Below are 26,034 nucleotides of genomic sequence, written 5' to 3'. Positions count from 1 at the left end.
GCTTGCTCCAGGTCACTGTTCGCCTGGGGAGCGTGCCGCTCCATCTAGTGAACGTGTACACCCCTCAGGCCGGTGCGCAGCAAGTGCGCTTCTTTGAAGAAGTGTCCGCTCTTCTGGACTCCATCGACGCGGGTGAGTGCGTCATCCTCGGGGGGGATATTAACTGCACCCTCGAGGCGAGGGACCGTTCGGCCCCCCAGCGATGCCCGGCGGCGATGGAGAAGTTGAGGGACCTGGTCGGGTCCTTCGACTTGGCGGACGTCTGGTGACATCTCCACCCCGACTTCAGCGCCTTCACTAGCGTGAGGTCTGGAGGAGGATGGTCCAGAATCGACAGCCTTTATATTTCCCGGGCGTACGTCTCCTGCGTTCCGGCGGCTTCCATGCGGCCGGTGCCATGCACGGACCACCACCTGGTGTGGGCGGAGCTCGTTCCACTGCACGCGCGGGGGGGGTCCGCGTACTGGCATTTTAACAACCTGCTGCTGGAGGACGCGTGGTTCCAGGATTCATTTCATCGGTTCTGGGCCGACTGGAGAAGGAAGCGGGGGGCTTCCCCTCCTTGAGGCTATGGTGGGACGTGGGCAAGGCTCACGTCCGTCTCTTCTGTCAGGAGTACGCGAAGGGGTCGACCAAGAGGCGGGAGGCCCGGGTCGGGCGGTTGGAGAAGGAGGTGCTCGACCTGGAGTCCCGTCTCTGTCAAGTCGTTGAGGACCCGGCCCTGCAGAAGGTGTACGAAGAGAAGAAGGGCGCGCTGAAGGACCTGCAGCTCATCGGGTCCCGAGGCGCTTACGTGAGGTTGCGGATCCAGATCCTGCGGGACCTGGACTGCGGCTTCCCCTTCTTCTACTCGCTGGAAAAAAGACGGGGGTCCGTAAGCAGCTCTTGGGGCTGCTGGCCGACGATGGATCTCTGGTCTCGGATCCGGAGGGAATCAGCGCGGAGGCCCGTGCCTATTACGGGGCTCTGTTCTCTCCGGATCCGTCCAGCGAGGATGCGCACAGAGTTTTGTGGGAGGACCTGCCGAAGGTCGGCCTGGAGTGCGCCGAAAAATTGGACGCTCCTCTGAGTATGGAGGAGCTGACTGGCGCCCTCCGCCAGCGCTCCAGGGGAAAGTCCCCGGGGCTGGACGGGCTGACTGTGGAGTTCCACAGGGCATTCTGGGACGTCTTGGGGGGCGACTATGTGCGGGTCCTGGGGGAAAGTTTGGCGACCGGGGAGATGCCCCTCTCTTGGCACAGGGCGGTTATTGTCCTGCTGCCTAAGAAGGGCGATCTCCGCCTCCTTAAGAACTGGCGCCCGGTCTCCCTCCTCAGCACGGACTAAAAAATTTTGCCAGAGCCATGTCTGCTCGCCTTGGCGCCGTGCTGGCCCACATGACCCACCCCGACCAGTCCTACACGGTCCCGGGCCGGACAATCCACGATAACATCCATCTGGTCCGGGACCTGGTCCACCATTCCCAGAGGGCTGGTCTGTCGGTCGCCTTCCTTTCCCTGGATCAGGAGAAGGCTTTCGACAGGGTGGATCACGAGTATCTCTTCGGGACTCTGCGCGCATTCGGGTTCGGGACGCATTTTGTCACCCGGATCCGACTTCTGTACGCTGCCGCGGAGTGTCTGATTAAAGTTAACGGGTCCTTGATGGCGCCCCCTTCGCTTCGGGAGGTGGGTGCATCAGGGATGCCCCATGTCCGGCCAGTTATACGCCGTTTGCGTAGAGCCTTTCCTGCGCCTCTTGTGGAAGAGGTTGGCGGGACTGGCTCTGCAAGGGCCGGGCGTGGAGGTGGTCCTCTCGGCTTACGCCGATGACATGCTCCTCACGGTCACGGATCCCGCTGACTTGCGGAGGATGCGGGAATGCCAGCAGATTTACTCGGACGCATCCTCCGCCAAGATCAACTGGGTGAAATGTTCCGGACTCCTGGTGGGTCAGTGGCGGGCGGACTCCCTGCCGGAGGAGTTCAGGCCCTTCGCCTGGAGCACCACGCACCTCCTCTACCTGGGAGTCTACCTTAGTCCTGCCGAGGACACCTGGCCGGCGAACTGGCAAGAGTTGGAGGCCAAAGTCACCACTCGCTTAGGACGCTGGACAGGACTGCTCCGAGTGTTGTCCTACAGGGGTCGAGCGATGGTCATAAACCAACTGGTAGCCGCCATGTTGTGGTACCGGTTCATCACTTTGATCCCTCCCCCTGTGTTTGTCGCCAGGATACAGAAGAAGCTCGTCGACTTCTTCTGGGACAACAGGAAGCACTGGGTCCCTGCCGCGGTTTTGAGTCTCCCGCTTAGGGAGGGCGGTCAGGCGCTGGTGTGCCTCCGCACCCAGGCTGCAACTTTCCATCTTCAGATGCTGCAGAGATACCTGTACGTCGAGAATCCTCCGAGATGGTGTGCGATGGCGCCGTATTTTTTCCGCCAGCTGCACGGCCTCAATTACGACATGCAGCTCCTGTTTTTGGAAGTGGGTGGCACGCGTGCCAGCCTGTGGGAGCTGCCTGTCTTCTACCAGGAACTGCTATGGGTTTGGAACTACGTCGCTTCCAGGCGGCGCTCTCCCCCGTCAGGAATGGCGGCTGTCCTTTTGGAGCCGCTGTTCAGGAATCCGCACCTCCACGTCTATGGGTTCGGGTGGCTGGCGGAGGGCAGGGCTGTGCCTGGCAAGGTGACTAGAGTCGGGGACCTGCTCGATGGCGGAGGAGCGGGCTGGATGGCAACAGAGGAGTTGGCGCGGCACATGTCTTGGGCCAACGTCCAGCTCGCGGTCAATGCCATCGAGTCGATGAAAGCGACGCTGCGCCCCGGCACCAGGAGGTGTATCGAGGTGGCTCAAGCGCGTGGGGCGATCCCATCCGAGCTTTCACCCATTCGGACAGAATTCCTTATCGGCGCCCAGCCCCGAAACTCCCCTCGGGAACCGGCGCCTCACAACTTGAGCCGTCTCGAGGAAATACCCTCCGTGCCTTTTCATTCCGCATGGAGGGATTTCCTGTACGGGCTGCTCCAGCACACTCTCCACTTTGCCATCTTCGCCTGCCGTCCGGACACGCCTTGGCGTGCCGTCTTGTCTTCCGGTGGAGGCAGAGGTCCCCAATGGAGGGCTCTCTATGCGAGAGTCCTCCCCTGTTCTATTGGGGACTTGGCCTGGAGGGTGTTGCATGGGGCAGTCCCGTGCAATATATTTTTAAGTAGGTTCACGGACTCCCAGGCTGCCTGTTTGTTCTGCGGCCTGGAGGAGTCCGTTTTTCATATTTATGCAGAATGTGAGAGTTTGCAGCCCCTCTTCAATTTTTGAAGGGGCTGCTCCTCGATTTTTGGTTGCACTTCAGTCCCACGCTCTTGATCTACGGTCACCCGGTGCGGTGGGGAGCGGGCAGGTTGGAGGACCTCCTCGTGGGTCTGCTCCTGGGCCTGGCTAAAAAAGCCATCAATTGGTCCAGGCAGCGGGCGGTCGAGGGGGTCGTCCAGCCAGATTGCCTCCCTCTCTTCCGCGGCCATGTTCGCACACGGGTGGCCCTGGAGATGGAGCACGCGGTGTCCGCCGGCGCGCTCGAGCACTTCCGTGACCGGTGGGTGCCGCAGGGACTGGAGTGCATAATTGGATTGGACAACCGAATTTTAATTTGATTTGCTAAGGTTTATTTAAAGTTTTAGAGTTTTAATTACAGTTTATTTGTTTAATTTACTTGGTCCATTTAAAAGAGGGACCAAACCGACCAACTTTATTCATTCTCTGCCTGGCTCTCTGTGCTGCTGGTTCACCCAGAAGGAGGGTGGAAAGTGGTGGTCTCCTTGACCAGGGAGTGGAGGAGAAGGAGAGACCACAGACCACCACTACCATCTACCAGCAACAACTACAACTGAGGTGCCTGGAGAGAGAGGACAGAGGGAAAGAGGAGGCCAACACCTACAAGAGGAGAGGCCTTTCCACCACTGCCTCCCCAAATTGGCCTCCATTCCGGGAGAAGGAGAGAGGGGAGAGAAACAGCATCGACACCAACTATCTACTGCTTGGAAGGAGGGAAGGATAACATCTTCCACTGAAGATCTGCAGGTGGGTGTCATTTGGTGCATTCCCCAAAAGACTTTGTATTGTAGGTGGGGGGAAGAAAGAAGACCGGCCGGAACACCAAGAGGTGTCTGTGTGTGTGTGTGGCTCTTGTAGGATACCAGGCCACACACACCACTAATAAGCACCCCTTCTATTGCCTGGCCTGGGACAGCTGGAGCTGCCTAGGTGAAGCCTTTAAATCATTAATACATCGTTAAGACCTGGTGTAGGGCTGAGCCTGGGCATTCTCCAGCTTTCCCAGGTGAAGACATCTTCTCCCCCTGCCAGAAGAACACCTTTCAGAGACTTTATTTTTCCATCGGGGAGTACAACCCTGCCGACACCCACCCACCCACCTTCCTGAGTGGCAACCCTGCGCTTGCGGCCTCCCTCCTTCCCACCACCCCCTCTCTCTCTCTCTTTGTCTCTCTCTGCTCTCTCTCTCAAGAGGCACCTCCATTAATCTTTTTCTTAACTGCCACTTGAGTGGAGGGGAGAAGGCCCCTCTCCCAATTCCATTCAACAAGGGGAGAGGTGTGCCTTTAATTTAACAGCTCCCTCTGCTCAAGGGAAGACTTTAAATAAAAACCGGAGGCCATTAACACATTAAGGCCTGTGACTTGGGGTGGGTGTAGCCCTTTATAAAAACCACCCCATAATGGCGCCTGCTTCTTCGCCGGTGGTGGGGCCGGCTAGGTCATATGCGGCGGTGGCAGCCACAGCCACGGCTGCTGCCGTTGCTTCTGCCGCCCCATCACCTTTCTCTTTAATAACTAAAAAGCTTGGGGTGAAGAGCTACACCCACCCCACAATGACAATTGAGGCGTGCGTAAAGGCCATGGCTGGGGTTGTCGGCCCTTCAGCCATCCTCGCCACCTCAAAAATGTACGGGAAGGCTGTGTTCTTCCTGAGGTCGGAGCGGGCGGTGTCCCTGGCCATCACCAAGGGGCTCACCATGGGTGGGACCTTTCTGCCGGTGGACCCCCTCGAGGCCACCGCGCAGAGGTTGGTTATTTCCAACGTCCCGCCCTATATTCCTGGTGAGCTCCTCCTCCCCCACTTGCGCCAACTTGGGGAGGTGAGGTCGGGGATCGCACCTATCCCGCTCGGCTGCCGGGAAGCCAGCCTTTGGCATGTCTTCTCCTTCCGGCACCAGGTCTTTATTCAGCTGGCGCGGGAGGAGGACACCGACGGGGCATTTGTCGTCCTCCATGGGGGGACCACCTAGCGCGCCTTTTGGACGGCGGACGGTGTGCGGTGCCATGCCTGCAAGGAGGTGGGGCACATCAGGAGAAACTGCCCCGCCTCCAAGGCCGCCGGATCCTCTGGTGCGGCCAAGGCGGGCGCCGCCGCTGCTCCTCTCCCCGGGTCTGGCCGCGCCCCCCAAACAACCGATGCGCGGTCGTCGTCGGAGGCCGATGCCATCAAGGCCTCCGGCAGGGGGGAGGGAGTGCGTCCGGGCGGAAGGAAGGCGCGGGGAAAAGCCAAACACCTTAGGGTGGGTCCCCCCAGGGAGGGCGAGCCCTTGAACCTGGAGCCCCTGACACCCGCGCTCCTCGCGGAGTTGGTCGGGGCAGACGAGGGTGGGAGGGACCTCGTGCCCGAGCCTGTGGTCGCGACCGCCGAGGCGGAAACGTTAATACCTGCGGCCGGGCTCGGGCCCGAGGAACCCGACAAACCTGCTCCGCCGGAGGGAGCAGAGGAGGGGGCCCCTGCAGACATGGAGGTTTCCCTCGCTCCCTCCACGTTAAAAAGAAGGCGCAACCCCCTGGAAGAGGAGGAGGACCGGGAGGAGGAAGGTCCCTCCGAGCAGGGGGAGTCGTCACCCACCGCGGGTACTGCGCCCCCCCCCCCTGCTGTCACCATCACCAGCGATTGGCAGGGGTCGCCTGTCCCTCGGGAGGCTGAGGCAGATGTGTCTGTCCAGCACGTGCCTCCCGGGGATGGGGATGAGACCCTGCCCGTGGGGGGGGTCGCGGAACAACCCGCAGCAGAAATCGATATTTTATCTGTCCCATTACCCCTCGCTGGGTCGGGCGGCCTGGGGTCTGGGTCGGGCGAGCTGGAAGAAACTGAGCTTGCCCAATGCGACCCGCACATTTCCCAGGGGCTGCTCGACCTGGCTGAAATTTTAGTCCAGGACACCCCATCCACTGGGTCGGAGACTGGTGGCGAGGTGGAGGAAGGCCCCCTGACTGTGCCTCTGGCGCCGGACATCCTGGCGGAATTTCAATTTGTTTTCTCCCCGATTTCTCCGGGCGTTCTGGCATCTGGGGCGGAGGGGGACTCCGAACCACCGCCGTCTTCTGGCCCAGCGACCCCGGAGGAGCCCAGGGAGGAATCCTCTGCCACCGATCCTGGGGGTGGGATCCGGGCGGAGGTGGGGCCGGCCGATGCAGCCGAGCCGTTCGCTGCGCACTGCGCGACGGACGGGTCGGCCACTGGTGGTGACCCCCCAGAGGAGGACGGGGACTCGGTGATGGGCGCGGAGGACGAGTTGGATTCCATCGCTGATGAGGCGATGGATGTCCTTGTGCCCCTCGCCGAGTCTCCCTTCATTCCCGTCAGGGAACTCCGGGATTTTGTGGCCGTGTGCCAGGGTCGTCAAAACAAGACCCGGCTGGCCCTCGCCAGGTGGTTGGAGCTGGCACTGCTCATCGGGTCGGTCCGCACCGCCGTCAAGACCATGGGCGCGGACGCGGACGTGAGCCCGCTCGAGCTGCGTCCGCTCAGGTCGTTCCTCACTGGGCTGCTGAGGGAGTGGCGGTCGACTAGCGGCTGCGCTCCCTCCTCCCGTTAGGTGTAGGCAGAGGTTGCACTATGCTTCTGATATGAAGGTAACCATAGCCAGCCTCAGCATCAATGGCAGCAGGGAGGCTCGCCGCAGATTTAATTACCTTTCGGTCCTTTGGGACGGGAAGTATGCGGTGTGCTTCCTGCAAGAAACCCACACCGTTCTGGGAGACGAGGCCACGTGGCTCCTGGAGTGGCAAGGAGGGGTCAGCATGAGTCACCTCTCCAGCGCTTCCAGTGGGGTGGCTATCTTGCTGGCCCCGCATTTTCAGCTGGAGATCTTGGGGGTCAAGGAGCACGTGCCGGGCCACTTGCTCCAGGTCACTGTTCGCCTGGGGGTCGTGCCGCTCCATCTAGTGAACGTGTATGCCCCTCAGGCCAGTGCGCAGCAAGTGCGCATCTTTGAAGAAGTGTCCGCTCTTCTGGGCTCCATCGACATGGATGAGTGCATCATCCTCGGGGGGGGGATTTTAACTGCACCCTCGAGGCGAGGGACCGTCCGGGTCACCCGCGATGCCCGGCAGTGATGGAGAAGTTGAGGGACCTGGTCGGGTCCTTCAACTTGGTGGACATCTGGCGACATCTCCACCGCGACTCCAGCGCCTTCACTAGCGCGAGGTCTGGAGGAGGATGGTCCAGAATCGACCGCCTTTATATTTCCCGGGCGTACGTCTCCTGCGTTCCGGCGGCTTCCTTGCGGCCGGTGCCGTGCACGGACCACCACCTGGTGTGGGCGGAGCTCGTTCCGCTGCACGTGCGGGGGGGGGTCCGCATGCTGGCATTTTAACAACCTGCTGCTGGAGGACGCGCGGTTCCAGGATTCGTTTCGTCGGTTCTGGGCCGACTGCAGAAGGAAGCGGGGGGGCTTCCCCTCCTTGAGGCTATGGTGGGACATGGGCAAGGCTCACGTCCATCTCTTCTGTCAGGAGTACGCGAAGGGGTCGACCAAGAGGCGGGAGGCCCGGGTCGGGCGGTTGGAGAAGGAGGTGCTCGACCTGGAGTCCCGTCTCGGTCAAGTCGTCGAGGACCCGGCCCTGCGGAAGGTGTATGAAGAGAAGAAGGGCGCACTGAAGGACCTGCAGCTCGTCGGGTCCCAAGGCGCGTACGTGAGGTCGCGGATCCAGTTCCTGCAGGACCTGGACCGTGGCTCCCCCTTCTTCTACTCGCTGGAAAAAAGACGGGGGGTCCGTAAGCAGCTCTTGGGGCTGCTGGCCGATGACGGATCTCTGGTCTCGGATCCGGAGGGAATCAGCGCGGAGGACCGCGCCTATTACGGGGCTCTGTTCTCTCCGGATCCGTCCAGCGAGGATGCGCGCAGAGTTTTGTGGGCGGACCTGCCGAAGGTCGGCCTGGAGGGCGCCAAAAAATTGGACGCTTCTCTGAGTCTGTAGGAGCTGACCGGCACCCTCCGCCAGCTCTCCAGTGGATAGTCCCCGGGTCTGGACGGGCTGACCGTGGAGTTCCACAGGGCGTTCTGGGACGTCTTGGGGGGCGATTACGCGCGGGTCCTGGAGGAAAGTTTGGTGACTGGGGAGATGCCCCTCTCTTGCGCAGGGCGATTATTGTCCTGCTGCCTAAGAAGGGCGACCTCCGCCTCCTTAAGAACTGGCGCCCGGTCTCCCTCCTCAGCACGGACTACAAAATTTTTGCCAGAGCCATGTCTGCTCGCCTTGGCGCCGTGCTGGCCCACATGATCCACCCCGACCAGTCCTACACGGTCCCGGGCCGGACCATCCATGATAACATCCATCTGGTCCGGGACCTGGTCCACCATTCCCAGAGGGCTGGTCTGTCGGTCACCTTCCTTTCCCTGGATCAGGAGAAGGCGTTTGACAGGGTAGATCACGAGTATCTCTTCGGGACTCTGCGCGCATTCAGGTTCGGGACGCATTTTGTCACCCGGATCCGACTTCTGTACGCTGCCGCAGAGTGTCTGATTAAAGTTAACGGGTCCTTGACGGCGCCCCTTCGCTTCGGAAGGGGGGTGCTTCAGGGATGCCCCATGTCCGGCCAGTTATACGCCGTTTGTGTAGAGCCTTTCCTGTGCCTCTTGCAGAAGAGGTTGACGGGACTGGCTCTGCAAGGGCCGGGTGTGGAGGTGGTCCTCTCGGCTTACACCGATGACGTGCTCCTCACGGTCATGGATGCCGCTGACTTGCGGAGGATGCGGGAATGCCAGCAGATTTACTCGGACGCATCCTCCGCCAAGATCAACTGGGAGAAATGTTCCGGACTCCTGGTGGGTCAGTGGCGGGTGGACTCCCTGCCGGAGGAGTTCAGGCCCTTCGCCTGGAACACCACGCACCTCCTCTACTTGGGAGTTGATGGGCCTTCAATAACCACAAAACTAGAAGTTATAGACTTAAACAAGTTGGCTTTTAATCACTAAGATCAGAGCTAACATCTCAACATGCCGACTGGTTCACAGGAATGAGTCAAAGAGATCCTGGGATCTTTATGTAAGAGAAGTCAGGGGCGGAGCCAAGAGCCAAGACCTGGAACCTCCCAGGTTAGTCGGGAAAGAGGAAGTGAAACTATACACAGTGGGGGAGGGTAATATACATGAGTGCAAAACGAATACAGGACCAAGACAAACAGATTTCATTACATTCACCCCTTCTATAGATTTAGTCCATCGGGGTGATGTTTCTTAAAAGTTGGTATAAGTGAGTCTGTCAGGAGGTTTTGCAGTTCTCAGTGATCGGCACAAAGCCAGTTGGGGTGCCTCTTGGGGAGTGGATTCTGGTTCCTCCACTGTCCGGGCCTCCGCAGTGTCTTCTAGGTTATCTGCCGTGTCCTCCAGGTTAAAGTTGGGTATTGATACCTCTGGGCGTCCTGTCTCTTTGTAGTGTAGGTCTTCATCGGGTAGTCTCCCATCGTTCTCTCCGCTCCCCGAGGGAGCGAGGTCTTTTATGGAAACAGTGTCCTCTCGCCCGTCAGTGTATTCGATATAGGCGTACTGAGGGTTTGCATGGAGGAGTTGTACCTTTTCCACAAGGGGGTCCGTTTTATGGCCTCTCACGTGCTTCCGCAATAGTACTGTCCCCGGAGAAGTCAGCCACGCGGGTAGAGATATGCCCGAGGTGGATTTCCGGGGGAAAACGAACATCTTTTCATGAGGGGTAGCATTAGTGGCAGTACATAACAGAGACCTTATGGAGTGGAGCACGTCTGGGAGGACTTCCTGCCAGCGGGAGGTCGGAAGGCCTTTTGACTTTAAGGCTAACGTGACAGCCTTCCAAACAGTAGCATTCTCCCTTTCCACTTGCCCATTACCCCGGGGGTTGTAGCTAGTGGTTCTGCTAGTGGCTATCCCCTTCGAGAGCAAGAACTGGCGCAGCTCGTCACTCATGAATGACGTCCCCCTATCACTGTGTATGTAGTTCAGCATGCCAAACATGCAGAATAGATTACAGAGACACTTGATGACCGTGGCACTGGTCATGTCTGGGCAGGGAATGGCGAAGGGGAAGCGGGAGTATTCATCAATGATATTGAGGAAGTATACGTTACGGTCGGCAGAGGGAAGGGCTCCCTTGAAGTCCAGACTTAGGTGCTCGAATGGCCGTGTGGCTTTGATAAGGTGTGCACGGTCAGGCCTGTAGAAACGAGGCTTGCATTCCGCACAGATGCGGCAGGCTCTGGTCATTGCCCTGACCTCCTCGATGGAGTGGGGCAGATTGTGGGACTTTATAAAATGGTATAGTCGGGTGGCCCCTGGGTGACAGAGGTCGTTGTGGAGACCCTATAATTTGTCCGTATGAATGCTGGCACACATTTCCTGCGATAGGGCATCTGGGGGTTCATTAAGGGCTCCCGGCCTGTACATAATATCATAGTCGAACGTGGATAGTTCGATCCTCCACCTGAGTATTTTGTCATTCTTGATTTTCCCCCTTTGTTTGTTATTAAACATGAAAGCCACCGACCGCTGGTCGGTGAGCAGGGTGAAACGTTTGCTGGCTAGGTAGTGTCTCCAGTGCCGCACTGCCTCCATTATAGCCTGTGCCTCCTTCTCGACAGAAGAGTGCCTGATTTCAGGTCCCTGAAGGGTTCGGGAGAAGAAGGCCACAGGTCTCCCAGCCTGATTGAGGGTCACAGCTAAGGCAAAGTCTGACGCATCGCTTTTGACTTGAAAGGGAATGCATTCGTCCACTGCACACACTGCAGCCCTTTCAATGTCCTGTTTAATACTGGTGAAAGCCTCCCGAGCTTCAGCTGATAGTGGGAAGGACGTCGATTTAATGAGGGATCGGGCCTTATCAGAGTAATTGGGCACCCATTGGGCATAATACGAAAAAAATCCCAGACACCTTTTTAAAGCTTTGGGATTGTGTGGCGGGGCAGTTCCTTTAGGGGGCGTAATCGGTCAGGGTCCGGTCCAATTACCCCATCTTCCACCACACAGCCGAGGATACAGAGACGGGTTGTGTTGAAGACACATTTGTCTTCGTTGTAGGTTAGATTCAGCTTTAGGGCAGTTTTTAAAAATCTCGCAAGATTTAGATCGTGGTCTTGCTGGTTGTGCCCGCAGATGGTGACATTGTCCAGATAGTGGTAGGTAGCTTGTAGTTTATTCTCGTCAACCATGCGGTCCATCTCACGTTGGAAGACCGAGACCCCATTTGTTACCCCGAAGGGCACTCTGAGAAAATGGTAGAGGCGCCCGTTCACCTCGAAGGCGGTGTATGGGCGGTCCTCCGTTCTAATGGGGAGCTGGTGATACGCGGATTTGAGGTCGATAGTCGAGAAGACTCGGTATTGCGCAATCTGGTTGACCATTTCTGCTATGCGGGGTAAAGGGTAGGCGTCCAGCTGGGTATAAATATTAACAATCTGGCTGTAGTCAATTACCATCCGTTTCTTTTCGCTATTTTTAACTATGACTACTTGGGCACGCCACGGGCTGGTACTGCATTCAATAATGCCTTCCCGCAGGAGTCTGTCCACTTCCGCCTTGATAAAGTGTCTGTCTTCCAGACTGTACCATCTACTTTTGGTCGCTATGGGCCTACGGTTCGGAGCGAGATTAGCGAATAAAGAGGGCGGGCTGATTTTTATGGTTGATAGGCCACAGACTGTGAGTGGCGGCTGGGACCCGCCATATGCTAGCGTGACACTTTCGTGGTGGCACTGGAAGTCCAGGCCCAAGATTACATTAACACAGAGTTCTGGCATCACGAGGAGTTTAAAATCCTTGTAGTCCGTGCCTTTTACAGTCAGTGTTACCACACAGTAGCCCAAAATGTCCGAAGTGTGGGGCTTAGCAGCCATAGCAATTCTGCTCCGTGTAGGGGTTACCGTTAATGAGTGCCGCCGTACCAGGCTAGGGTGGATAAAACTCTTGGTACTCCCACAGTCAATTAACATTTCATTAAATTCCCGTTTACCTGTATGTCCATCATAGGTTTTGTCAACAGGTGTGGCCTGGATTGATCCACCGTGATCGAAGCCACTGTTGGGCCCTGGGCGGCCGTTGAGTCGGCAAAAGATGGCGGATCCCAAGATGGCGGCCCGCATGGCACGCACGAGGTGGTGACGGAGTTGGAAATCGGATTCCCCTGCAGACTTTGCTAAAATGCCCCTTTTTCTTACATTTGAAGCATGTAGTGTCCTTCGCTGGGCATCGTTGTCTGGGGTGCTTGGCCTGGCCGCAGAAGTAGCATTTCGGGCCTCGAGACATTGCCGCTGTAGTAGGACTCCTGGGTGAACTTCTGTGTGGGGACTCCTGCGGCTTAGAGCTGGTCTGAGACCTGGATGGGGAAGATGGCTGATTCCAAGATGGCGGCCCCCTCGGCGCGCATGAGGCGGTGAGGGCCGCATGGCCGGAAGAATAAGAGTCAGAGTTTTTCTGGGCCACGTCCAGCGATCGCGCAGTGGCCACTGCCTTTTTTAAGTCCAGGACCTCCTTGTCCAGCAGTCTCTGCCGGATATAATTCGATTTGAGGCCCGTGATGAAGGAATCGCGGACCAATTCATCAGAGTACGCGTTGGCCGTCACGGCCTTGCAGTTACAGTCCCGGACCAGGTACTTTAGGCCCTGTAAGAAATCGTCCATTGATTCCTCTGGTCGCTGCCTGCGTGTAGCCAGCAGATGTCTGGCGTACACTTCATTTACCGGCCTCTGGTATTGGGCCTTCAGGATAGTGATGGCCTCCGTGTAAGAGGTGGCGTCCCGGATGAACGAATAAATCCGATGACTTACGCGAGTAGTCAGTAGACTCAGTTTATCTACCTCGCTAGCGGATGAGGCCCCTGCGAAGAGTTCGAAGCATTTGAGCCAGTGTCCAAATTGATTTGATGCTTCAGCAGAATGTGGATCCAAGTCCAGACACTCTGGTTTTAGGAGTCGATCCATCCTAGTGTTCTTTAGTGATTAAAATTGATGGGCCTTCAATAACCACAAAACTAGAAGTTATAGACTTAAACAAGTTGGCTTTTAATCACTAAGATCAGAGCTAATATCTCAACACGCCGACTGGTTCACAGGAATGAGTCATACAGATCCTGGGATCTTTATGTAAGAGAAGTCAGGGGCGGAACCAAGAGCCAAGACCTGGAACGTCCCAGGTTAGTCGGGAAAGAGGAAGTGAAACTATACACAGTGGGGGTGGGTAATATACATGAGTGCAAAACGAATACAGGACCAAGACAAACAGATTTCATTACAGGAGTCTACCTTAGCCCTGCCGAGGACGCCTGGCCAGCGAACTGGCAAGAGTTGGAGGCCAAAGTCACCACTCGCTTAGGACGTTGGACAGGATTGCTCCGAGTGTTGTCCTACAGGGGTCGAGCGATGGTCATAAACCAACTGGTGGCCGCCATTTTGTGGTACCGGTTCGTCACTTTGATCCCTCCCCCTGCGTTTGTCGCCAAGATACAGAAGAAGCTCATCGACTTCTTCTGGGACAAAAGGAAGCACTGGGTCTCTGCCGCGCTTCTGAGTCTCCCGCTTAGGGTGGGCGGTCAGGCGTTGGTGTGCCTCCGCACCCAGGTTGCGACTTTCCGTCTTCATACGCTGCAGAGATACCTGTGCGTCGAGAATCCTCCAAGATGGTGTGCGCTGGCGACGTATTTTTTCCACCAGCTGCACGGCCTCAATTACGACATGCAGCTCCTGTTTTTGGAAGTGGGCGGCACGGGTGCCAGCCTGCGGGAGCTGCCTGTCTTCTACCAGGAACTGCTATGGGTTTGGAACTACGTCGCTTCCAGGCGGAGCTCTCCCCCATCAGGAATGGCGGCTGTCCTTCGGGAGCTGCTGTTCAGGAATCCGCACCTCCACGTCCTTGGGTTCGGGTGGCTGGTGGAGGGCAGAGCTGTGCCTGGCAAGGTGACTAGAGTCGGGGACCTGCTCGATGGCGGAGGAGCAGGCTGGATGGCGCCGGAGGAGTTGGCGTGGTGCATGTCTTGGGCCAACGTCCAGCTAGCGGTCAATGCCATCGAATCGATGAAAGCGACGCTGCACCCCGGCGCCACAAGGTGTATCGAGGCGGCTCAAGTGCGTGGGGCGATCCCGTCCGAGCTTTCCCCCGTTCGGACGGGATCACCCTTATCGTTCCTTATTGGCGCCCAGCCCCGAAACCCCCCTCGGGAACCGGCGCCTCACAACTTGAGCCGTCTTGAGGAAATACCCTCCGTGCCTTTTCATTCCGCACGGAGGGGTTTCCTGTACGGGCTGCTCCTGCACACTCTCCACTTTGCCATCTACGCCTGCCGTCCGGACACGCCTTGGCGTGCCGTCTTGCCTTCCAGCGGAGGCGGAGGTCCCCAATGGAGGGCTCTCTATGCGGGAGTCCTCCCCTGTTCTATTGGGGACTTGGCCTGGAGGGTGTTGCATGGGGCAGTCCCGTGCAATATATTTTTAAGTAGGTTCACGGACTCCCAGGCCGCCTGTTTGTTCTGCGGCCTGGAGGAGTCCATTTTTCATATTTATGCAGAATGTGAGAGGTTGCAGCCCCTCTTCCATTATTTGAAGGGGCTGCTCCTCGATTTTTGGTTGCACTTCAGTCCCACGCTCTTGATCTACGGTCACCCGGTGCGGAGGGGAGCAGGCAGGTTGGAGGACCTCCTCGTGGGTCTGCTCCTGGGCCTGGCTAAAAAAGCCATCAATTGGTCCAGGCAGCATGCGGTCGAGGGGGTCGTCCAGCCAGATTGCCTCCCTCTCTTCCGTAGCCATGTTCGCGCCCGGGTGGCCCTGGAGATGGAGCACGCGGTGTCCGCCGGCGCGCTCGAGCACTTCCGTGACTGGTGGGTGCTGCGGGGACTGGAGTGCATAATTGGATTGGACAACCAAATTTTAATTTGATTTGCTAAGGTTTATTTAAAGTTTTAGAGTTTTAATTACAGTTTATTTGTTTAATTTACTTGGTCCATTTAAAAGAGGGACAAAAACGAACAGCTTTATTAACTAGCCTAATTACTCTGATGAGATCAATTACTCGAGAAACAGGTGAGGAGAGGGGCCCAAAGGCACGGCAGCAGCGCACCGAAGCCTCAAAAACCACCCTCAGGCGGCGAGTAGAGGGAAGTGCCGCTGAAGCCGTTACAGCTGCTGCATTCTCAGATGACACAGCCATCTAATTTCTGCTCACAAAAGAGTTTTGACGAGTCTTGAATGCAAGTAATCATCAAACAACAGAGAATGTCAGTGTTTGACAGCTTCACAGAGCTATCAAACGATGACAACTCACCTGTCAAAAATTTTTGATACATGAAACGTCATTCGCTAACATTCTCTGTAACCAGCTTTCCCTTAATTGGCCTGCTAAGCCCGCTGGATGAGTTTAACAAGGTCAATCAAGGGAAAATGGCGTGGGATGGCCACAAGTCGATGGAGGTGGGACTAAAACCCGACAAGCAGCAGTCCTGCCTCCAACACGCCCCCATTGGCAAAATCACCCCCTATGCCTCTATTAATAAAGTCAAGGATCACGTATGCCTTTTTAAAAACCTTCTCAACTTCTCCTGCCACCTTCAAAGATTTGTGTACATAACCTCAGGTCTCTCTCTTCGTGTATCCCCTTTAAATTGTACCATTTTATTTATATTGCCCCTCCACATTCTTCCTACCAAAATGAATCACTTCATACTTCTCTGCATTAAAGTTCATTTGCCATGTGTTTGCCCATTTCATCAGTCTGCCTCTGTCCTTCTGAAGTCAATTACTATCCTACTCTTTGTTTACTACATTTGAGTTTTGTGTCATCTGCAAACTTTGAAATTGTGCCCTTTATACCCAAGTCCAGGTCACTTACATATATATCAAAAAGAGCAGTGGTTCCAACACCAACCCCTGGGGGACACCACTGCACACTTCCCTCCAGACTGAAAAACAACCATTCACCATTACTCAATACTCCCTGCTTTCTGTCCCTTACCTAATTCCTTATCCACACAGCCACTGCCCCTTCAATCCCATGAGCTTCAATTTTGCTAACAAGACTATTAACTGGTACTTTATCAAACGCCTATTGAAAGTACATATACACATGAACAACACGACCCTCATCAACCCTCTCTGTTACTTCATCGAAGAGCACAATCAAGTTAGTCAAATATGATTTGCCTTTAACAAATCCATGCTGGCTTTCATTTATTAACCCATATTTTTCCAAGTGCCAATTAATTTTGTCCCAAATTAGTGTCTCTAAAAATTTCCCTACCACTGACATTAGGCAGATTGGCCTATTGTTGGTGGGTTTATCCCTCCCTCCTTTTTTAAACAGGGGTGTAACATTTGCAGTCCTCCAGTCCTCTGGTACCACCCCCATATCCAAGAAGGATTGAAAGATTCTGACCAGAGCCTCTGTAATTTTCACCCTTATTTCCCTTAGTAACCTACGATGCATCTCATCCAGACCAGGTGACTTTTCCGCTTTGAGCATTGCCAACCTTTTAAGTACCTCCTCTTTATCTATTTTTATCCTATCCAATTTCGCTACTACCTCCTCCTTTACTGTGACATTGGCAGCACCCTCTTTTTTAGCGAAGACAGAAGCAAAGTAAAGCAAAGCAAAGCAAAGTCTCTTAATCTCTCCTGCCTTCCATCCTATCACAGACTTTTGTTCTTTCTTCCCCTCCCCGCTTTCCCTGCCCCTACACTTGCTTAAAACCTGTTCCATCTCCAACTTTTTCCAGTTCTGACGAAGGGTCATTGACCTGAAATGTTAACTCTGTTTCTCTCTCCATAAATGCTGCCTGACCTGCTCAGTATTTCCAGCATTTTCTGTTTTTATTTCAGATTTTCAGCATCCGCAGTACAGGAAACTCTCGATTTACCGGCACCTAAATAACCGGAAATCTCTGTTAACCGGCAAAATTCAGGAGTAGGTTCAGGTAAGTTTTACTTCATATTAGTGGCTGTTCCTGGATCTGTGGCCATGTAACTGGGGTTCCTGCACCTGTTGCCATGCAACAGGGATGCCTGGATCTGTGGCCGTGTACGGGGCTCTCGTACCTTTTACTATACCTCTCTGTAATCCGGACTTTTTGATAAACTGGCACCACGCCGTTCCCATCGGTGCCGGATTAAAAAGAGTTTCCTGTATTTTGCTTTTGTATGTATTTTTTTCATCTATTTACAGTTCTTAAATTTTGCCAAATAATTTGCAATTGTGAATTGAGCAGCGAGAGGAGCGGGAGCAACGGCGCTATAAAGAGCGCGAGAGCAGCGGCGAGAGGAGCGAGAGCAGCGGCACTGTAAAGAGCACGAGAGCAGCGGCGAGAGGAGCGAGAGCAGCAGCGAGAGGCCAGCGAGAGGAGCGGGAGGAGCGGCGCTATAAAGAGCGTGAGAGGAAGAGGAAGCAGCGGACCTGAGCAGGAGCAGAGCAAGAGCAAAGCGACAGAGGCAGCAACTCAACAGAGGCAGAATCCAAAAGAGTGATGTCAGAGTAGAAAAAGTGAAGTCGGCACAAGGGAAGGAGCTGATTGGTGAGTGGCTGGTGAGTGTTATTTTTTTAAGTTTTAAGTTTATTTCTGCTAGGTTAGTTCTTAGTCTGTAAAATAGAGGTATGGCAGGGCAGCTCTGTCCCATGGAGTGCACATCCTGTGCCATGTGGGATGTCCTGGATGCTTCGCATATCCTGGACGATCACATGTACAGGAAGTGTCACCAGCTACGGCAACTCAAGATCTGTGTTTCAGAGCTTGAGTGGCAGCTGAAGTCAATGCGGTGCATCCGTGAGGCTGAAAGTTACGTGGATAGCACGTTTCTGGAGGTGGTCACCCCACAGCTTAAGAGTATGCAGGCAGAGAGGGAATGGGTGACCACCAGACAGAAGAGGAGGACCAGGCAGGTAGTGCAGGAGTTCCCAGAGGGCATTTCGATCTCCAACCAGTATTCTGTTCTAAGTACTGGTGGGGGCGATGGTTCCTCTGGGGAGTGCAGCCAGAGACAAGTCCACGGGTGGCTCAGCTGCACAGCGGGGGAGGAAAAAGAGTGCAAGAGAAATAGTGGTAGGGGATTCGATAGTTAGGGGAGCAGACAGGTATCTCTGCGGCCGCAGACATGACTCCAGAATGGTATGTTGCCTCCCTCGTGCCAGGGTCAAGGATGCCACTGAACGGCTGCAGGACACTCTGAGGGGGGAAAGTGAACAGCCAGAGGTCATTGTCCATATCGGTACCAACGACCTAGGCAGAAAGAGGGATGAGGTCCTGCAGGCAGAGTTTAGGGAGCTAGCAGAGAGATTAAAACGCAGGACCTCAAAGGTAGTAATCTCCAGATTACTCCCGGTGCCAAGTGCTAGTGAGTACACGAATAGGAGGATAGAACAGATGAATGCGTGGCTGGAGAGATGGTGCAGGAGGGAGGGCTTCAAATTTCTGAGGCATTGGGACTGTTTCTGGGGAAGGTGGAACCTGTACAAGCCGGACGGGTTACACCTCAACAGAGCTGGGACCAATATTCTCGCATGGAGGTTTGCTAGGGCTGTTGGGGAGGGTTTAAAGCAGCTTGGTAGGGGGATGGGCACCAGCATATAGGAGTAGAAAAGTGGAATAAAGTGCATAGAAGAGTGAATGTGTTGGATAGTACTAGAGAAGAAAGTAGTACCATATTAGATAGCAGCGGACTAAGAAAGACTACGAAAAATTCAAAAATGGGTTTAAAATGCATGTACGTAAACACACAAAGTGTGGTGAATAAGGCTGGTGAGCTACAAGCACAATTAGCATTGTGGCAATATGCTGTTGTGGCAATAGCAGAAACGTGGCTTAAAAACGGTGAGGACTGGGCACTTAATATTAAAGGGTACAAGGTGTTCAGAAAAGATAGGGAAGGAAAGAAGGCAGGTGGGGTGGCAGTGCTGATTAAGGAAGACATTGTAGTGTTGGAAAGGGAAGATGTTCTTGAGGGGACAAGGACAGAATCCATTTGGTTAGAGTTGAGGAGCAAAAAGGGTATGATCACGCTATTGGGGGTATTCTACAGGCCTCCAAATAGTGAAAGGGGGGTAGAGGAGCAAACCTGCAGGGAAATCGCAGAGATATGCAAGAGCTATAGAGTGGTGATATTGGGGGACTTTAATTACCCAAATATCGATTGGGATAATGCTAGGGTAAAAGGAAAGGACGGGGAGGAATTTCTGAAATGCGTTCAGGAGAATTTCCTTGATCAGTATGTTCTTGGCCCAACTGGGAAGGAGGCATTTCTGGAGCTGGTGCTGGGGAATGAGGTGGGCCAGGTCGACCAAGTGTCTGTGGGAGAACACTTGGGTACAAGTGATCATCGTATCATAAGATTTAGATTAGCAATGGAGAGGAGCAAGGAACAATCTAGAGTGGAACTTATAAACTGGAATAGGGCTAACTTCAGTGGGATGCAAAAGGATCTAGCCAGGGTAAAATGGAACCAAAGACTGACAGGAAAAACTGTAACGGAACAATGGGTGATCTTTAAGGAGATGTTCCAAGTACAGGCTAGGTACATTCCAACAAGAGGGAAGGGTAAGGGAATCAAAGCAAGGGCTAGGCTGACACTCCAGTGCAATGCCGAGGGAATGCTGCACTGTCGGAGGTGTTGTCTTTCAGATGAGATGTTAAACCGAGGTCCCGTCTGCCCTCTCAGGTGGATGTGAAAGATCCCAAGCCACTATTCCAAAGAAGAGCAGAGGAGTTATCCCTGGTGTCCTGGCCAATATTTATCCCTCAATTCACATCACAAAAACAGATTATCTGGTCATTATCACCTTGCTGTTTGTGGGACCTTGTTGTGCGCAAATTGGTTGCCGCGTTTCCCACATTACAACAATGACTCCACTTCAAAAGTACTTCATTGGCTGTAAAGCGCTTTGAGACATCCAGTGGTCGTGAAAGGCGCTATATAAATGCAAGTCTTTCTTTTCCTTGGATGATGAGGGAGATAGAGAAGATGATGAAACATAAAAGGAGGGTGTATGATGCATGTCAGGTAACTTCTTCAAGGGAGAACCAGACCAAATACAGTAAGTTGAGAGGGGAAGTGAAGATGAAAATCAGATTGGCAAAGAGAGAATATGAGAGTAGAATGGCAGTTAACATAAAAGGGAAGCCAAAAATCTTCTACCGGCATGTAAACAGTAAGTGGGTAGTAAGAGGCGGGGCCTATTAGAGACAAAGAAAGTGATATATGCTTAGAGGCGCAGGGCAAGGCTAGAATACTCAATGAGTACTTTCTATCAGGTTTACTAAGGAGGTGGATGCTGACAAAATATCAGTAGAAGTGGAAAAGGTAGAAGCAATGGAAGGGGTGAAAATTGATAGACAGGATGTACTAGAAAGGCAGGATATGCTTAGAGTGGATAAGTCACCTGGTCCAGATGGCTTGCATTCCAGATTGCTAAGGGAAGTGGGGGAGGAGATAGCAGAAGGGCTGGCCATAATTTTCCAATCTTCCCTAGATGCGGGGGAGGTGCCTGAGGATTGGAAAGTGGCAAATGTGACACCATTGTTCAAGAAAGGGTGTAAGGACAATCCTAGTAACTATAGGCTGGTCAGTTTAACATCAGTGGTGGGTAAAGTTTTAGAAACAATAATCAAGGAAAAAAATTAACGGGCACTTGGAGAGGTTTAAGCTAATTAAGGCGAGTCAACATGGATTTATAAAAGGCATATCATGTTTGACTAATCTAATTGAATTTTTTGATGAAGTAACAGAGAGGATTGATGAAGGGAATGTAATTGATGTTGTCTACATGGATTTTAGGAGGCGTTTGACAAAGTACCATATAGAAGGCTGGTTAACAAAATTGAGGCTCATTGAATATGTGGGTCAGTGGCAGCTTGGATAAGGAATTGGCTTAAGGACAGAAACAGTGAGTTGTAGTAAATGGCTGTTTTTCAGACTGGAGGATGGTAGACAGTGGTGTTCCCCAAGGGTCAGTGCTGGGGCCACTGCTTTTTTTGATATATATAAATGACCTGGATATTGGAATACAGAGTAGAATTTCAAAATTAGACAATGACACAAAACTTGGGGGTGTGGCAAACAGTGAAGATGATACCAATCGACTGCAACAGGACATAGAAAGGTTTGCAGAATGGGCAGAAACGTGGCAGATGGAATTTAATACAGAGAAGTGTGAGGTGATGCATTTTGACAGAAGGAACAGGGAGAGGCAATATACACTTAATGGCACAGTTTTAAAGAGTGCGCAGGGACAGAGGGACCTGGTAGTTAATGTGCATAGATCCCTGAAGGTGGCAGGACATATTGAGAGAGTGGTTAGCAAAGCATATGTGATCTTGGGTTTCATAAATAGAGGTATTGAGTACAAAAGTAGAGAAGTTATGCTGAACCTTTATAAAGCTTAGGTTAGGCCAAAACTTGAGTATTGCGTCCAGTTCTGGTCACCACACTTTAGGAAGGATGTGAAGGCCCTTGAGAGGGTGCAGAGGAGATTTACCAGAATGGTTCCGGGGATGGGGGATCTTAGCTACAAGGACAGGTTGGAGAAGCTGGATTTGTTTTCATTAGAACAAAGGAGGTTGCGGGGTGATTTGATAGACGTGTACAAGATTATGATGGGTTTGGATCGGCTAGACGGGAAAGGCTGTTCCCACTAATTGATGGTACAAGGACTAGGGGACACAGCTTTAAGGTTTTGGGCAAGAGGTACAGTGGGGACATGAGGAAAAACTTTTTCTGCAGTGAGCGGTGAGGACCTGGAACTCACTGCCGATGGAAGTGGTGGAAGCGGAGACACTCAATGTTTTCAAGGGGATACTGGCTAGGCACTTGAGGGAAATAAACTTGCAGGACCACAGGGATAGAGCGGGGGAATGGGACTGACTGGATTGCTCTAGAGAGCGCCGGCAGGGACTCAATGGGCCGAATGGCTTCCTTCTGTGCCGTATGACTATGACTCTAAATAAACTCTTGAATTAAGTAACAAATGCCAGCATCACAAATGGTGATGGTTTACTTGGACTTTAGAAATACTTTGGTGTGACATAATTCCACGTGAGAAAGATTAAGTAAGAAAATGTCTGGTCCGTCAGCAGGGGTTATGTTATTAGCACTTCGTGCTCCCATGTACTGTTAGATAAAATTATGAATTGGCATCAATAGTTACTGCTTTTCATATTGGTCCTCATAGTTTTCTATTTTCTTTCAATAAATGATTTGTTGATTTTCTCAGCCATTATTAGGGAATGGAACAATGAGTCTGTGCGGATGATAAGGTGCTGTTGTTAAAACCCATCAGTGAAAGAAAAAAAGACTCGCATTTATATTGCACCTTTCACAACCTCAGGATACTCCAAAGTGCTTTACAATCAATGAAGCTCTTTTGAAGTGTAGCCACTGTTGCAATGTAAGAAACACAGCAGCCAGTTTGTGGAAAGGAACGCCCCACAAATAGCAACGTGATAATGGCCAGATAATCTGTTGTCGTGATGTTGGTTGAGGGACAAATATTGGCCAGGAGGGGAGAACTCCCATGTGCTTCTTTGAAATAGGACCATGGGATCTTTTTATGTCCACCTGAGAGGGCAGACAGGGCTTTGGTTTAACTTCTCATCCAAAAGAAGGCACCTAAGAACACTCTCTCAGTACTGCATTGGAGTGTCAGCCTGGATTATGTGTCCAAGCCTTTGGGGTGGGACTTGAAATGACAACCTTCTGATTCAGAGGCCAGAGTGCTGAAACTGTGCCTGACAACCCAAAATATTAACCTGCCTTTACCGGTACTGACGTGTATTTCCATCATCTTCTGTTGTTATTGCTGCTAAAACCAATCAATATGTATCCACTGACCCTCCATTGCTTTATGTTAGTTACAGGCAATTTAAAATAGAACCTACACGTATATGTCATAAGGTTGTCTTAGTAAATTAGGTATAATATTTTGCTTAAAATAACAACAGAAAATGCTGGAAAAACTCAGCAGACCAGGCAACATCCATGGAGAGAGAAATAGAGTCAATGTTTCAGGTCGAAACCCTTCATCAGGACTGAAAAAGCACAGGAAATGAAACAGATTAAAAGGCCAGTTTGGGGGCTGGGAAATGGGGATGAGAGAACAAAAGAGAAGTGAAGAGACATTAAGAGGTATTCAAAACCAGACGAGATGGTGATAGGACTAGTAAAGAGACCAAAGATGGCTCTAGATTAGGCGTGAAATGTGCTGGCAGAATGAGAGACAGCTGCCATGTGGGAGAGAAAAAAAGGGGGAAGAGCACAAAACAAAGGTGTGGATAAAAAATATATGTAGAAATGTAATGGGGGCCGAGGTTATGATCTGAAATTGTTGAACTCGATATTGAGTCCGGAAGGCTGTAAAGTGCGTAATCGGAAGATAAGGTGCTGTTCCTCGAGCTTACACTGGGCTTCCATGGAACAATGCAAGAGCCCGAGTATGGTGAGGTCTGAGTGGGAATGGGGCGGTGAATTAAAATGACAGATGACCGGAAGCTCGGGGTCACCCTTACGGACTGAATGGAGGTGTTCCACAAAGTGGTCACCCAATCTGCATTTGGTCTCCCCAATGTAGAGGAGACCACATCGTGGGCAGCAAATACAGTATACTAGTTTGCAAGAAGTACAAGTAAATCGCTGTTTCACCTGGAAGGGGTGTTTGGGGCCCTGGACAGTGGGAAGGGGGGAGGTATAAGGGCATGTGTTGCATCTCCTGCGCTTGCACGGGAAGGTGCCAGGCGAAGGGGAAGGGGTGCTGGGAGTGATAGAGGAGTGGACTAGGGTGTCTCGGAGAGAGCGGTCCCTATGGAATGCTGAAAGGGGAGGGGAGGGAAATATGCGTTTGGTGGTGGGATCACGTTGGAGGTGGCGGAAATGGCAGAGGATGATCCATTGAATGTGAAGGCTGGTGGGGTGAAAGGTGAGGACAAGGGGAACCCTATCGTGGTTCCGGGAGGGAGGGGCAGGGTGAGGGCAGAAGTGTGGGAGATAGAATGGACATGGTCGAGGGCCATGCCAACCACGGTAGAGGGGAATCCTCAGTTGAGGAAAAAGGAAGACATGTCAGAAGCACTGGTGTGGAAGGTGGCATTGTCGGAGTAGATGCGGCAGAGACGGAGAAACTGGGAGAATGGAATAGAGTCCTTACAGGAGGCGGGGTGGGAGGAAGTGTAGTCCAGGTAGCTGTGGGAGTCGGTGGGCTTGTAGTGAATGTTGGTCAATAACCTATCCCCAGAGATGGAGACAGAGAAGTCGAGGAAGGGAAGGGAAGAGTCGGAGATGGACCATGTGTAGGTGAGGGAAGGGTGGAAATTGGAGGCAAAGTCAATGAAATTGTCTAGTTCGGGGCGAGAGCAGGAAAAGGCACCGATACAGTCATCAATGTACCAGAAAAAGAGGCGAGGAAGGGGACCCGAGTAGGACTGGAACAAAGAGTGTTCCGCATATCCCACGAAAAGGCAGGCATAGCTAGGACCCATGCGGGTACCCATAGCAACAGCTTTGATTTGGAGGAAATGAGTGGAGTCAAAGGAGAAGTTGTTCAATGTGAGAACAAGTTCAGCCAGGTGGAGGAGGGTGGTGGTGGATGGGGACTGGTTGGGCCTCTGTTCAAGGAAGAAGCGGAGCACCCTCAGGCCACCCTAGTGGAGGATGGAGGTGTAGAGGGATTGTACGTCCATAGTGAAAAGGAGGCGGTTAGGGCCAGGAAACTGGAAACTGTTAAAGTGGTGGAGGGTGTCAGAAGAGTCACGGATGAAGGTGGGAAGAGACTGGACAAGGGGAGAAAAGATAGAGTCCAAATAGGAAGAGATAAGTTCCGTGGGGCAAGAACAGGCTGAAAAGATGGGTCTACCAGGGCAGTCCTGGGATCTTCCAGCATCCGCAGTATTTTGCTATTGTAATAATATTTGCGTATTGTAACTCCGAGTTCTCCAGTATATTACTTTCTGTGCCGAATGTCTCGATCTCCTGCCGACTTGCATTATCATCTATTCTTCAATAACTAAGAGTATTTAATATTTTGGATGATTTCGTTGTTATAGTCAACAGACTATTATACATCACTTTAGCAAATAGGGCTGGAACCACCCTATTGTATTTCCAACTCTAATGCTATGCTTTACAATCTGTTCTGACATAATTTTAGATATGCATGCTCGTTCATAAAACTATTTACTAAAATAACCGTATGTCATTTGTGTAGGTTCTATTTTAAGTGTATAATTATATCAACCATGTACGCATTTAACTTAATGTGTAGACAATAATTAATCAATTAACTGTTTAATATAATTAAGTGTTGATGGACTTTTCACAGGCTACAGCTAACGAGCACTCTTGTATGCTAAAGTTTTACGCGGGCATCTCAAGTGTCAGAAATTGATATTAATGGTGGTATTTTGTACCACTGAGAACCACTACTTCAAGAAAAACGCTAAATTCGAGTATGGTCTATAACTGTCTTGGGAATAATGAGTTTGAGAGACTTTCTATACAAAGTGAACCTCTCAAAAGTCGTTCTGGGTTTCGTCATGTCTTCTGTTCGTAGTATCTTTCGCCATAGGTCAACCACAAGATTATTTTAATAAAAGCCAGTCATTAATCATTAATTGTATTGTTTAATTATGTGATATTCATCTCACACCTTAAAATAGTTCACAAAGATAATTTAGTAACTTCTACACTAATGAATCTTGAGTTTGTTTGATTGGACCACACTGTCTCGTCAAGTTAGTTGATCCTCCCGCCTGTAAATAAACCGACTCAGCTGAAGAAAATTGCTTCCGACAGTAAGG

The sequence above is a fragment of the Somniosus microcephalus genome, chromosome 2, assembly GCF_052327205.1.
Source record: "Somniosus microcephalus isolate GS21.2 chromosome 2, FLI_Smic_1.0, whole genome shotgun sequence".
In the NCBI taxonomy this organism is placed as follows: domain Eukaryota; kingdom Metazoa; phylum Chordata; class Chondrichthyes; order Squaliformes; family Somniosidae; genus Somniosus; species Somniosus microcephalus.
The sequence above is the reverse complement of the archived record's forward strand: the minus strand, read 5'-3'. Positions refer to the sequence as shown.